At 36.0% G+C, this 16,519-nt stretch overlaps 1 protein-coding gene across 1 annotated transcript in view; it reads left to right on the forward strand.

The window, feature by feature from the left end:
• The first annotated feature begins 3,685 nt into the window (after nt 1–3,685).
• LOC138696984 (transcription factor Sox-19b-like) overlaps nt 3,686–16,519 on the forward strand; it is a 182,211-nt gene continuing 169,377 nt past the window's right edge. The window contains exon 1 of the mRNA XM_069822554.1: nt 3,686–3,880. The gene's annotated coding sequence lies outside the window, so the exon portion shown is untranslated. The remainder of the gene's footprint in view (nt 3,881–16,519) is intronic.

A 16,519-nucleotide genomic window follows, 5' to 3' on the forward strand; every position in this document is an offset into this window, starting at 1 on the left:
CTTGAAGCACTAAGCGCTGTACTTATTTCCGCAAGCCCTGCTACGTTCCTTGGACGTCGAAGGGCACCCGTTATGAAAGGGTCATTGCAGCGTAATACGAATTACAAAATCTTCCCTTCCACATTTAGGTCTAACACTTTGACATATCGCACTTCATTTAAAATTTTTTCGCCAAACAAAGAAAAGGAATCTTAAACATAGGCTATGACTCGTGAAACAAAAGAAAGAAGGAAACAATCTCAAACGTACATAGGCCTATATCCCCCGAAACAAACGAAAGTAACAAAGCGACTGATAGTATTGCAAAGTGCTAGCGATTTTTATCACGTTTATTTTCAATTTATAAATAATTTTAACATCCAAATTTTAACAATGCTAGACCATAGATTATTTTTCCCTCAATCACGATGTTAATGGCTTTCAATGAGACATCGTAGGCTTAAAAGTTTTATCAACATGCCCGTAGTTACAGATATTGTAGACCTACTGTCATTTGCTTATATTCACACTAAATTGACCTGCGTTATAACAATGCAAGTTTTGACAGCCTTCGAAATTCTACTTATGCCCAGCTCAGAAATGTCAGCAAAAACAAACTAGGCTATGGAGGCCTTTTCATTCGCGAAAAATGTGGTCCTTATAATTTTAGTAAATTTTACGGCTTGTAGAGTTTTTCTATGGATTCATTAGCAAAATTACGATGGACATTCTTTATTGAACATTTTGATACATACAGGCCTAATATGCTGGGAATTTTATTAAGAATTAAGGGGAGGCAGAGGTGAATATTTCAAAATCCACAAAATTTATCCGATTTGTTTGAAATTGATCATGGATACTAAGTATGTTATTAGTAATGGACATACCAAGTTTCAACTTTCTAAGTACAATAGTTCTGTAAATATTAATAATTTTATAACACTTTATATCGTTTGATATAAAATGCTCCATGCACCATATTGTAAGAAATTTTCAATATTTCTTTTTATTTATATGTTCAGAGAAGGTATATAAATAATGATAAGTATTAGTTTATTATGGGAATAATATAGTAATACAGTTATCTTGGTTTTAATTTCATACTTTTAAGGGCACAAAATCAAAAACTAACATCGGAATATCAAAATAAAGATAATAAAAATGGAAAAAACCAAATTTTCAATTTTTCTTCAGTTTTGTTCGAAAATTTCACCTCTGCCTCCCCTTAAGCGCGTTTCTATTGGGCCCTAAGTTATGTAGGCCTATGACGATTATCATCATCATCATCATCATCATCATCATCATCATCATCATCATTTGGATCCCCATAAATCTAAATATTCAATGTAACTCATAGATTTAGGTAGGCCTATAGAAGCCGTTCCACGGTGGTTGAAGCATGAACTTGGATAGACGAAAATACGTCTACTCAGTGAAACTGCTTCTAGCAGTCTGTCACTCTTCACAGCTACTTCTGACGTTTGTCTGGAAGCAGTTTTTTTTTTCCCAACGTTTCCACTTGAAATATAAACTTAGAATCATTCGTTAAAAACACTTCTTACAACATCTTCCACTTGGAGACCTAAAAAAATTATAGGTAGGCTATATTCTGTGCCCTATCGAAATATCGCTGCTCAGTTTCAAAATTGCAACCTAACTAGTAGAACTTAGGTAATCTGCGAAAAATGCTGTAGTCTACACATTGGTAGAAGCGTGATAGAGCCTCTTGACACATCTATCTGTCCGGTGGTGCTCACAACCTCGACTGAATATCTTTATCTCGATTTCTTGACAATGTACTGCACTAATTCTGTATGACCGTATGGCCAATACAGTACTGTCGGTGACTCAGGAGAAGACGAGAGGGGACTGAGGAGGAAGGGATGTGAACAGATAACGTAAGACAACACGTGCAATATTTGTACTGCAGTAAGCGGAAACATTAGGTCTCCTTCTGTTCAACTCAGCTTTAATTTCCACACGCATTTTTACTCATGTTTCCTGCACAGTAATAACCCGGCTACTGGGATGCTTATCTGAGCGATGTTTATAATATTCACCAGCGATACTTAAGAAGGGCACATTCTTTCCGCTCGTCTTCTCCTGAGTAACGGACAGTACTTGAGGACATGCTCAAATTGCCACAGTTCTACAAAGCATTAAGTATCAAGGAATGAATGGTAAGCCTATTACAACTAGCTATAACATCATTAAACAGTCCTGTTTCTAGCTAACAGAGTCCGGAGGCATGCCCAAATTGCCAACAGTTCTACAATGGATTGAGGTGCAAAGAATGATGAATGATAGCCTATTATAACTAGGCATATAACGTCACTAGGCTAAACGGTCCTGTTTCTAGCTAAAATTCCCGCGGACTTTAGCTTTGCTTTCGGCAAGTTAAGATTTTTCTTCTATGCTTGGGAACTTCTATGTTATCTCAAGCAGTGAATTTACAATAATCATACAGTCCAGAATCTAAAACTCTGTCCAGTAAAATAATGAAATTGTAGTCAGTTTATTAAAAAATCAGGCCAGAAAGGGTTAAAATAATCTCAGACTGATAATGCATATTTTGTAGCATATTTATCTATTTTTACAGCATAAATGCAAACATATTCTTCACGTTTTTAGGGCATGAACTTCCTTTCACTGATTATGATGATAATAATAATAATAATAATAATAATAATAATAATAATAATAATAATAATAATAATAATAAATAAGCAGTCGTAGACGGCCGATAAGAGGTGGTCCTCCAGCTTGAAGGGCTATCAACCTATCACCGTAAAAAGCAGCTTATTACGAAACTACAGAATAAATATGGGAGGATAATATTAAAATGTATTTGAGGGAGGTGGGATATGATGATAGAGACTGGATTAATCTTGCACAGATAGGGACCGATAGCAGACTTATGTGAGGGCGGCAATGAACCTCGGGTTTCTTAAAAGCCATAAGTAAGTAAGTCAGTTTATTCATAACTGTATGAAAGCCTTCCGACCAGTCTCTTAATAGTCTGTAGTTTAAACAAAGAATGTAGACTAAGCAACGTTATTTGCTGGCCCGATAGCGATTGCTATCCACTGGAAGAAGCTTTACCCCCACAACAAAAATAAAGAATGAAGGAGCAAGTAGGCCTAGGCTAGTAGAGGAGCTTGTGTAGTGCGGGTGGCCTAGGTCGCGGAGCCTGAGGAAGTGTACTGTTGGAACAAAGGGCCGTAATTCGGTTATTGTCACTCCACAACGCCACAATGGGATGTTTCCTACATGGCCGGCCCCGCACAACAGCGCATGGCTATTAGAACAAACGTCCGTCTTTTGTTACTTCCATTCTTCAACTTTTTGTCTGTCATTGCAGTAAAAAAACAAACACCTCCCATTTTCTGTTGTGAAGGAAACACGTCCCTCCGCGTCGCCGATTCCACCTGAAACTATATTATTGCCGTCCTGCCTTGCATTTTTTGTAAGACCGGAGGGAAGTCCCGCCCGTGTCAGCCAATCACAGGCGCCGACGTGCCGGGATGGACAGCGCGCTAATGGCCCTTGGCCACGCCCCTCCGCCGCGCGATTGGCTCTCCTGCACGATGATGTCAGCCGGAGTGGGGGCCTCGGTTCGCGCCGGGGGAGGGGATGAAGACGTTGGAAGGGATGTTTGGGTGGATCCACGAAAGAGGAATGCACGCACGTACGGAGGCGCGCCTAAGTCAGTAGCTGCCAGACTTTGACGCGCGGGGTTTGTGACAAGTGCTCAAAAGAAAACAAACAAATGAATGCCGATTAGTGATCAGTGTCGTGCAATTGTTTTGTCTGGATGTGTGTGTGTACGAGTTGCTAATTGACTGGATACCGCCACCACGGAGCTGGATCTGCACCAGAGGGCCACCGGCCACCTCATCAGGTACAGCAATTCAAACATCGCTACATTCCCCTAACAGAATGCTGGGCAATTCCACCTCTTAATTAAGACAAAATGTTACTTGAAAGCATTCCGTTTGTTTACTTTTGGGGGGGGGGGTTTAACGGCGATTGTGGTCAGAATTAGACTTTTGGGTACCTGGAACTTAACTTGGGGGGATGTGATATTATCGGTATGGCATAGTTGCGCCCCGCGGTCAATTGGGAGGCATAGCCATGGCATAGTTGCGCCCCGAAGAAGTAAAGTAGCAGAATGGACATGGCATAGTTGCGCCCCGAAGAATTCAGGTAGTAGAATGGACATGGCATAGTTGCGCCCCGAAGAAGTCAGGTAGTAGAATGGACATGGCATAGTTGCGCCCCGAAGAAGTCAGGTAGTAGAATGGACATGGCATAGTTGCGCTCCGAAGAAATCAGGTAGTAGAATGGACATGGCATAGTTGCGCCCCGAAGAAGTCAGGTAGTAGAATGGACATGGCATAGTTGCGCCCCGAAGAATTCAGGTAGTAGAATGGACATGGCATAGTTGCGCTCCGAAGAAATCAGGTAGTAGAATGGACATGGCATAGTTGCGCCCCGAAGAAGTCAGGTAGTAGAATGGACATGGCATAGTTGCGCTCCGAAGAATTCATGTAGTAGAATGGACATGGCATAGTTGCGTCCCGAAGAATTCAGGTAGTAGAATGGACATGGCATAGTTGCGCCCCGAAGAATTCAGGTAGTAGAATGGACATGGCATAGTTGCGCTCCGAAGAAATCAGGTAGTAGAATGGACATGGCATAGTTGCGCCCCGAAGAAGTCAGGTAGTAGAATGGTCATGGCATAGTTGCGCTCCGAAGAATTCATGTAGTAGAATGGACATGGCATAGTTGCGTCCCGAAGAATTCAGGTAGTAGAATGGACATGGCATAGTTGCGCCCCGAAGAAGTCAGGTAGCAGAATGGACATGGCATAGTTGCGCCCCGAAGAAATCAGGTAGCAGAATGGACATGGCATAGTTGCGCCCCGAAGAAGTCAGGTAGTAGAATGGACATGGCATAGTTGCGTCCCGAAGAATTCAGGTAGTAGAATGGACATGGCATAGTTGCGCCCCGAAGAAGTCAGGTAGTAGAATGGACATGGCATAGTTGCGTCCCGAAGAATTCAGGTAGCAGAATGGACATGGCATAGTTGCGCCCCGAAGAAGTCAGGTAGTAGAATGGACATGGCATAGTTGCGCCCCGAAGAATTCAGGTAGCAGAATGGACATGGCATAGTTGCGTCCCGATGGGCATAGTACACACGAAAGTGATTGTCATAAAATAAATAAATTAGGCCTACTTAAAAAAATTATAGCGGTAGCTGCACTGAAATCAGGTAGCATATTATCAATTTTGCTATTTAAAATAGGCTAACACTTTTCTACTGATCACACACAATAAATGAACTGCATTTTTTGTTTGTACATCGATATCTTAACCCTACGATACAGGGTTTCGAAAATTGAAACTTAGAACCATTGTGAATTATTAACTCTTTACCCTTTTCACTAAACTTGACATTCATTTTAAATTAACCTCACTATACGCCACAGACGGTGTGAAAATCACTAATAAAATGTCAAGACTGCTAAGGCCCCATATTCCAACGACTCACTCATTTGAATATGTCAGCTAATAAGTACTGCTAACTTCATGGTGTTCATTTTAACGGCATCGATAACGAATGTTAAATCGAATAAGAAATCAATAAGGTTGGTTGATTACGAGGCTCGAGTTCCTCTAATGCCTTTTTCTCTGCCTATTCCATCGGGGCGCAACAATGCCATGCCCCTTTCCTCTACCTGATGGGAACGGGGCGCAACAATGCCCACAAAACAGGGACCCTTTTTATCTGCTGCATCTTACCTGACCGTGGGGCCCTGCCCGATATTATTCTTTCCTAAGGGAAGAAGGGCAAGTTTCTTAGAAATATCGATTTCTCGTGGTTTGGAAGTTCTCAAAATTCTAACCGTTTTTGTCAAATGTTTTCCGCCGTTTCTTCTGGAAGATCTTCAATGGCTTGCTCTACACTGCAGATGGCAAAGCGGTGGAGCTACAGAAAAGTTAGACCCTCAGATAAGGTTGAAGTTCCGTGTGGATGTAGTGGAAATCATTCATATTCACAACCGTTTTATTTTGCTAATTTATCCGTCGCGCTGAGGATTTTGATTAACGCTATTGTATAGCTAATTTTCTTAATTTTTGTTTCTGTCTGTCGCATGATATTTCGCCAATAAATCTTTGTACAGTTAGCATGGGTTAACCTATCATTAAGCGACTAATCTTTTTCAGATAAACTTTTGCAACAGATGAATAATAGGTTATCATAAACACTGCGTGGAACTGAATCTAAATGTATTCTCTCAGTGTGGCTAATGTGGTAAATCCTGTAAATTTTCTGTGCAGTAGGCCTACACTACTTTACATTCTATCGTGAATGAAGGCGAAATAGCCCACAGTGTGCCTTGATTGTATTTTATTGTAATTGTGATGTCGTGGTCGTATAACGGCATGTAGAAAGGAATTTGAAATGCGTGATAAGGGCCGATAAGCTGATACAATAACAATAAAAGTTTTATCATGAACCGTCAGTGCTTATCTATTTAACAAATTTATTAGTTTACAATAATTTGTTACATTTATTTGATTTTTTAACGTTTTCGTTTATGCCTATGTGCATGAAGTTGGTACATGTATATGTGATACAAATAAATAAACCAATTAACATGTCTCTCTGTAGAAGTAAATGAACATACAATGAGATTAACATAGTAATGTGTTAATCTCATTGTATGTTCATTTACTTCTACAGAGAGACATGTTAATTGGTTTATTTATTTGTATCACATATACATATACCAACTTCATGCACATAGGCATAAACTTTTCTGAAGATGGCTTAATCAAGCCGAAACGTTAAAAATAAAATAAATGTAACAAATTATTGTAAACTAATAAATCTATTAAATAGATAAGCACTGACGGTTCATGATAAAACTTTTATTGTTAATGTAGAAAGGAAGGTTAGAGAGCACAATAATTTCTAGTAATTTCTCTGTTTTCAAAAGGAGCTGTTAAAATTTTCTTATATTAGGAACTACTGTCTCTTTCCTCCCCATAGATGCTGATTTTTTGCCTCTTTAGGTTTTCACGTTGATTTTGATCAGAATTAGCCTTTTGGTTAATCCGGGCGTAACAAGCCCAATACAGTAGGCCAACTGCCTGGCCTTACCCTGATGATGAAAGCTGCGGAAAGTTGGAGATGTCAATTTCCAGGTTACGGTGGAATACCGAAAAGCCTAATTATGATTTCCATACAACAGAGAGCACATATCATAATTACTGTACTTACATTGCCATTCAATCCAAAACTATCTAACATAGGCCTAAATCCTTGAGACACCAAGAAATGATCCTACGTGGAGAAGGTGCAATAGATATCTCTCATGGCTTGAAATGTAACAATGCAACTTGTTAGGCTTCCTGTAGGGAATAACAAAACCGCATAATTAATACAAAAGTCGGAAAGAAGTCTTCAAAATGAGCAGCAGTCTGCTGGTTGGAGTCGCAATTCATAGCCATTACGTTGCGTTATGCAGCGTTTGTAATTGGAACGCAAGACAGGCACTATAAACAGAAGGGATTAAACTCATGTGAAAAGTCAAACGTAGGCCTACATTCAACAAACGTCACCACTTCGGTACCAACCGCTGGACTTGACAGATTCGATTTCAATATTACACAACTAGCCTATCTGAGCGTTGTCTTAAACAGTGTAAATGTCCGATTATTAAGGAGTCCTCTGAAGTATTTAGGCATAATTTTCGATAATCATTTAAAATGGAACCAACACATTAATTACCTTTGTAATAAATTACGTAAAATAGTACATTAGGCTATTTTGTTTTATTGAGGAATTACTTGCCAATAAGTTTATTACGCACAATATATTTAACTTTATTTCAATCGGTAATTATGTATGGAATTATAGGATGGGGTAGCTCATTTAAATCCAATTTTAATCCACTTTATTTATTACAGAAGAAAATAATTAAACTATGTCTTCATAAACCTATTGATTTTCCATCTCAAAATTTGTTTCTAGACTTTAATGTACTTAACGTAAGACAAATTTATTATATTGTATTAATAAAATTCATACATAAAAATCGAAATAATTTTGAATTGTATTCTCATAGTTATGAAACAAAAGGTATGAATTCTTTAAGATTGTTTGAACCAAAATGCAACACTGTTACAGTATTTGATCATAGTAGTAATTTAGGCCCAAGAATATATAACAAATTTATATTTAAATATCCTAATCTTGTCAATTCTAATAGTTCTAGTATTCAATTAAAAAAGTTATGTATGGATTTTATAAAAATTGAAAAATTGTAAATTTAAATTTATATACTATAATTGCATAGTAGACATAAGACAAATTGTATTGTATGATTATTAATTTCAATTCAGGAATCCGCCCCTGAGCACGAGTTCTCCTCTTTCAGGGGGCGAGCTAAAGTTTTTTCTATATATAATATATGTTATGTTATAATTATTAGCAAAATAATAAATAAATAAATAAATAAATAAATAATCTGACGTTATTGTTACGCTCTATACTATTCAGTAAAATAATAATAATAATAATAATAATAATAATAATAATAATAATGTACCTATAAATGCCTGCACTGTTCTTAAGGCTTCCGACATAAATAGGAAACTGCATAATCCTGCTCCGTAGCCATTCTTTCCTGTTACAGTTTGTATAATCAATATATTTATAGATGCACTTTCATATCTTAAAGACAGCGATTATTCGGATAATTATGTATACCTGTATTTTAAAAATGGAACCATATCGACAGCTTTTGGAGACTGGAATATCAAGATATTGCAATTAAGGTTTGCTAAATGTGGGCGTTAAAAATTGAAACGGAGTCAATTAAGTTATAGGGCCTAATTTAATTCCTAGTTTGTTCGGCAGATAGCTACAAGACATTGTACAGCACTACAAGGTAACTGTACTTGCAATATTGTACTTGTAGGAAATTTTCAGTCTCCGGAACTTCTGAGAAGTGAAGTGAATGCAATTTGAGAAAGACATAACATAAGCTAACTTGGCTAGTTACTGATAATGATAATAATATAGCCTACTACTACTAATAATAATGGCAATAATAATAGTAATAATAACAATGATAATGACAATGTCGCACAATGCGACATTCAGAAATAAGCAACTGCAGGTCAGTTTTATCCGATATTTTAAATAGCCTAACAATACTGAGAAAATAGGTAGTCATTATATTCTCAAAAATTAAACTGGAATAAATTCTTGAAAGTGATAGCTGCTCATTCAAACTTAGGGCCTACTAATGCATTAAAAATGATCACCATACATAAATTAAAATATTACTTCTTTGGATTGATCAGAAGGCTGAGGCCTATCACCATGGTAACTCTCAGAAAGGGCAGCTACAACTTTTTGTCCTCTCTCACATAAAAATTATACAATATTCCTATTCAGTCTTTTATAATAGACTAGTCTATGTAAACCGATTTTTTTTTTAATATTTTCACAAGTAACTCTATGACGTTGCAGATATTTCTAGTGAATTTATAGGAAGAATCTCGCACATTCTATATAATGTTATAATTATGAGCAGCCCCCTCACTGATCTTACTCTGCTTTGGGTTCGTTCCCCACTCAGAGGAAATTTCCACTACTGGCGAAAATCATTGTAAAAACCGGATTGATGAAACAGATGACGACCACAGCTTAGAAAAAAACATTTTAGGGTCGTATTCATAGACATTCTTAGCGCGGGCTTCCGGTGGATGATCAGCGAACTAACGTTTTTCGTATTCATAAACCAGTGTTAGCGATATGATATGACATGAATCCTGTACAAGTAACCGGTCGATAGCCGGAGCTAATTTAGCACGCTCGTAGCGCGGGCTAGCGAAATGTCTATGAATAGCACCCTAAGAGTCTGTAGGCCTACGTGGACACAAGAATTAAAATAAAGTTACAAAGTTCAATTTCATAAACAATAATGAAAAAGCAGTTCCACAAGGATGTCCTCCAGCACTATACTGTTTAACATAGGCAATTACATAATAGAAAAATGGCTGCCTTTGGTACGGTATTATGAAATAAAACTAAATAGACATTTAGAAGTTAACACAGACATGACCAACTGTAATATCAGACAAAGAAGATAATTTACAAAGATCAATTTAAAAAATGTAATGAAATTACAGCAGATTACGGAATGAAAATAAACACATCCTAAACAAGATCAATGGTCTTTCAAGGAAAAGAAATAAAAAGTCAAAATTCTGGTGAATAATAAAATAATAGGACAGCAAGTGTCATCATTTTAATTATTTAGGGAATATTATATCAAATTCAGGAAATGAATAGACCTACACAGAACAGAAACTACATCAATATAATGCAGTAAATGGAACTGAAGATATTATTACAAAAACAACCCTTGTCAAAATTGCTATTTTTGAGGACAACAATGAAAAATAAGAGAATAACACATGTCAGCTATTTTCGTTCAACTGGTGCTTTATCCTTGTGTCTATTGCACTTGACATGGGCCGTTTTTGGAGTCTATAAACATTTAAAATAGTAGCAAATGTGCCCTTAACTCAATTTCATTAAAATGACTAGAGCTATTTTTGTAACAATGTCTTCAATTATAAGAGAACATTTCGGAAAGCAAATGTTAAAAGGAACTCAAGTCAGATTGCACAACTTTACAGCAAAACAAATGCTAAAATTTGACAGTGAAACATGGGTCATGAAGTAAAGAGAGAAATATAAAACAGAGGCAGCTCAAATGAAATTTCTGAGTTCAATTTTAGGATTTACAAGATTAGACCATCAGAGGAATGAAGACATTAGAGCAAAATTAAAAGTTAAAAATTTAATAACAGAAATAGTAGAATACAGAGAGAAATGGAAACAACATGTTGGAAGAAAGCAAAATTCTCGTTCTCTAAAAGAAGCTCTATCTTACAGACAAATAGGACGAAGAAATCAGGAAAGACCACAAACAATGTGGTTAGAACAGTGAAAGGAAACCGATAATAATAATAATAATATTAATAATAATAATATTAATAATAATAATAATAATAATAATAATAATAATAATAATAATAATGTTTTATTTTCGCTGGCAGAGTTAAGGCCATAAGGCCTTCTCTTCCACTCAACGAGCCTTAATCAATACAATACATATTTAAATTACGAATATTTACACTACACTTAAAAGGTTCTCCAGCAATATTCTTCAGTTAAGTTTTAAAGACTAGTAGACTACATATTTATTTAAATTTAGATAAACCTATAAGGTAAAATAGTAACTTAATTTATGAGCTAATTTAATTCAATCAATTATAATTAATTTGAGGTTTGAGATAGCTAGTAAAATGATGAAAATTAATTTAATATAAGCTTACTAGAACTATGTTACAGAGAGAAAAAAAAAAATATATATAAATCTAAAATATATTTCTATAATGAGAATATTAATGTAATTGCCATTAGAGGTTTTGTAAATCTATTTAGAGAAATTAATGATAATAATAAGAATGGACAGATGTTAGTTTCATTATAAGTAATAAATATTAATCAGCAATTAAATTGTTAAGTAAGAATTCTTATGTAATTTTGACCTAAATGAAGTTATTGTCCAACAACCTCTTACATCACTCGGTAGCGAGTTCCAATTTCTAGCAACTGAAACTGTATAAGATGAAGAATATAAAGATGTCTTCTGGTAGGGTAAAATGAGTAAATTGTTATGATGAGATCTTGTACTTAGCTGATGATATGCGGATAAATTTTGAAAACGACAAGCCAAATAGATTGGGGTAGCGGTGCGCAGAATTTGAAATAAGAGAATGCAGGGCTCGTCGATCGCTTAGCCTTAGCCAAGACAGATAAGAAGAAGATAACTCTTTTTAAAGTAAGGAATACGTAGGCCTACATGGGAATACAGTGATAGTTTTTCTTCATCTACTAGGCCTATCTCTGCCTGCTGAGGGTCCTTCTGAAATCGGACTGTAGGGAGAAAAAATACTTAATTAACTTATAGCTAATTCCTAATTCAGTAATAGTAATATACGTTACAAGAGCGGTATGTTGATGTTTTCATGTTCGAGGAAAAGATTAAAAAAGCGAAACGTTGTTGAGCTTTTTTAATTTCCGAGAACATGAAAACAAACATGCCGCTCGTGTATCGTACATTATTTTGTGCGAAGATCGTTTATTAGGGCCTACATACCTGAAAGACGAATTTCTAATTAGTTGCAATGAAATCTCCACCTTGGTTTCTGTTTAATGACGGCAACTTCGAAAAACGTAATATCTTTCTTGAACATTGTTGCTATAAAATGTTTTCTGTGTTTACTATACTCCAGCAGGCCGTGATATACGTCTGTCTTCCTCCCCCCCCCCTGTCTATAAATGCGAACTTAAAACAAACGGTAAGGTTATGTAATGATTTATTTTTCATTTTAATATTTTAACAATATTATTTATATAACATATTGCAGTAATAACATCCGCATCTGCAATCTTGTTGATTTTTTTCACGGCTTCCTTAATGTTACTTGTATCAGGAATGCAATAAGTTTCGTGGAGTAGTAGACTTTACTTAATTTTTTGCAAATATTTAAAAACAATGATTAACAGTGCAATTTAGGTGAAATTGCAGTGGTAAGTTTCCAATTTATAATTATTACTATATTGAACGTCTCTAAAAATAATATGTTAAAAGCCTAAAGCAGTAAAATGAATGTGACGCTTAAGCGGTAAGAAGAGGGAAATTGTTATGTGTGTTACGTTGGGAATACTGAATGTGGTATTTCACACTTACCGCGTATTCGTTCTGTGCGGAAAACAAGCAAATACGCACGATCTCGCACAAAATATTTTATAGGACGACCACATCGGAGATAGACTGACTAGTTCCTAATGTAGGCCTAGTTGCAGAACGGGAATTGTACCCAAACTGCAGAAGAAGAAGAAGAAAAGTAAAATATTAATTTGTTTATGATGGGAATTTCTTTAAACTCATTTCAATGTGTTTTCTGAAGCATGAAAAATACTCGCACGCGCTTCTGTATGTCATTCATATGTAAAATTCGCATCGCTGATAAAAGCGGTGTTGATGAAGTTGCATAACTTCCCGTCATGCAGACATGTTGTCCATTTAGAAAAAGTGACACAAAAATATAGAATCTATCTTGCATCTGAAAATATTTATATCATCATTGAAGGAAAGGCATTGTTTATTTGAAAGCCTCTAAATTGGACATTTCTTTCATTACAAGAAGGAGGAAGGTAATGACTTCGACCCTATGGAGTGAAAATACTAACAGGCCTATGAGAAAAAAAAATTAAATTAGGCTACATGTTAAAAGCAGATGATTAGGAAACAAGAGAACTCCAGTCACAGTGCCAATTATAGAGTGACAAAGTTCACAGTCCATGTGATGTAAAATATGCTGTAGGCCTACAGACTTCTTTGGCTCCAATTGATCGCAAGTTTCAAGAATGGTTAGAGTAGACTATTTTAACTGAGTTTTGGAATGTATGAATGATATGACAATGACCTGCATGAATTAAATTGAGTTGAAAACAATATTAGGGGAGAGTCGGGTAGTATCGGACATCGGGTAATATCGGACAGTGCGTTTCTTTCATCTACCACCATATGGTAGTACCTGAATGACATGGTTACGTTTCTCTATGCGACATCACAGAAACGTAACCATGTCAATCAGGTACTATCATCGTGTGGTAGATAATAGTAATAATAATAATAATAATAATAATAATAATAATAATAATAATAATAATAACAGTAATAACAATAATAATAATGCATTAACAATAATAATGTATTGCTTATTTACCACATCTCATCTTTATGTTGCGAGATGTATCCTAAACGGTTCAATAATTTACAGTATATTTTCCTCCTGAACTTCTCGCATATTATGTTGATAATTAGGATTAGCATGATCTGATATTAAAATCTATTTTTTCTGGCAACATGAAATTCATTGCTTTTACTAAACAGTTTACGATTCATGAGACCTAACCTAAAAATATATTTATTTGCTCGCATCAGTTTCCTTTACTGCAAACCGGAATTGTTGCTACCAACATAACAGTTAGAAAAAAACTGCCAGTTGTAGTATTTGTCAGTACCCGAAATTCGAAACGAAGTTGGTAAAAGAAAATTCAACGTGAAAGCTCCAAAATCACTATAATCCACTAGCATATGTAGTAACAGGGGAAGAATGGTTAGGTTTCACCCTTAGGGTATTAAGTTAAGCTGATCCGGAGTATACCTGGCATTCACCTTGCGGTGGAGGAAAAGCTAGAAAAAATCGCAACCAGGTAATCAGACCAAGCGGGAATCGAACCCCGTCCGAGCGCAGTTCCGGATCAGTTGGCTGCCGACTGAGCTACTCCGGTGACTGGTATGCTTCCTAGGTGAAGAGTAAGTGCGCTGGGATATTACGTAGGCTTACGTACCACCTTCGTGATAACTTATCACTTTATAAGTTAACAATTATTATTTTAAAAGAGCAATGCATCATAACAGAACACCAGGTGCAACTGTAGTTCCAGCATTTGCAGAAATTCGGTCTGATAGAGTAGAACGAAAACAGATCGGCGGGCAGCGAGAACTCCGATGACAGTCGCTCGATGTAGTGCTGGAATTGATAAAAATATAGAGGGGAAAATATCTCATTGACATAGCCTAGCTCTACTATTTTTATTTCTGTTTTTAATAAGCCCATTTAGGCCTATATCAATTATAACACACTATTCGGTTTCAAAGTTTGTTACAATGTTTTATCATCTTCATCATCTTCACTTCATGGTTTAGGCTTAGTGCCTGTACGTCTTCACATTTTCTTCAGTTTCACCTCTTCTTAGGACGTCCGACATCTTTTTTGCCTTTAGGTTGGTACTGTTGTATCAGTGCTGGAATTGTTTCATTATCCATTCGAGACAGGTGTTCTTTCCACTTTTCTTTATAATCTTCAACTTTATCGTTTATGTTGTATATGTTTAATTCTTTACGGATATCCTCATTTCTTATCAGATCCCTTCTTGTACGTCCCTTTACTCTCATCTCTGCAGCCTGTAATTTACTTTTATCTCGTTCTTTAATTATCCATGATTCGCTTCCATATGTCAACACGGGTACTGCCATACTTTTATAGAACTTTAGTTTTGTCTCTTTTCTAGTTTTATTTTTTAGTGTTCTATTTATTGTTCCGCATATCCACTGGAATTTGCTTATTTTGTTGTCAATATCTCTATCTACATCATACGTTATATTACAACATAAATAATCAAAATGAGATAACTTACTTGTTCTATGGGCTTATTATCAACTATTATTTTTGTACGAATTGGAAATTTACCACTTTGGGGCATTGCTTTAGTTTTATGAGTTGATATGCTCAAATTATAGTTTTCTTTTCCTAGTAGGTGTAGTTTGTGAATGGCATATTGCAATTTTTCTTCACTGTCTTCTATTATACATCATCGGCAAACATTAGAACATTTAAAAATGTATCTTTACTAATAATGTTTTTTGTTATAATAATAATAATAATAATAATAATAATAATAATAATAATTATTATTATTATTATTATTATTATTATTATTATTATTATTATTATTATTATTAGGCATATTACCTAAATGGTTTATTTTAAGACGCTTTATCAACTGCTAAAGCGAAATTAAGGTGATAATGCCAGCGAAATAACTTCAGGGTCCAGCGTCGAAAGTTATCTTAATCGGTTCAGGGAAAACCCCGGAAAAAAAACCTCAACCAGGTAACGTCCCAACCAGGATATCAACCAGGATCCGCTCGTTTCACGGTCAAACATGCTAACCATTACTCCACAGTGGTGGACATCTATAATAATCCGTGGCGCTACAGCCCGTGAAGGGCTCAGACCGACCAGCCGGCTGCTGGCCTCATCTCCACATACCGAAGCAGAGGTGGACGATCATCCAACCAGAATGGAGGTATCGTGTGGTTAGCACTATGATCCCCCCAGCCGTTATAGCTGGCATTCGCAATCGGATTTCGCTACCTATCATAGCTCCCCAAGTGCATCACGATGCTGGTTGGGCACCGGTCCCATACACTGGCCAAAAATTCATGAGAAAATTTCTTTCCCCATGAGGACTCGAACCAGCGCGCATTCCGTAAAGCGAGTCCTAGGTAGGGTGCCTTAGACCACGACGCCACGGTGCGGGACAGGTGGACATCTAGACTGTCATTTTTATTATTATTATTATTATTATTATTATTATTATTATTATTATTATTATTATTATTATTCATGTAGACCATTCCATTATTTCAATTCTCATTGTACTAATTTTATAATTTTATAATTATTATTTGATCAATGATTGATGTAGACCATTATATTGTTTGTATTTAATCTCATTGCCATTTTCTATCATTCATTCTCATCATCATTTGTTGTTTTGTTCTGTTTTGTATCGTGCTAAACTGTA

This window comes from Periplaneta americana, chromosome 3, assembly GCF_040183065.1.
Source record: "Periplaneta americana isolate PAMFEO1 chromosome 3, P.americana_PAMFEO1_priV1, whole genome shotgun sequence".
Classification (NCBI taxonomy): domain Eukaryota; kingdom Metazoa; phylum Arthropoda; class Insecta; order Blattodea; family Blattidae; genus Periplaneta; species Periplaneta americana.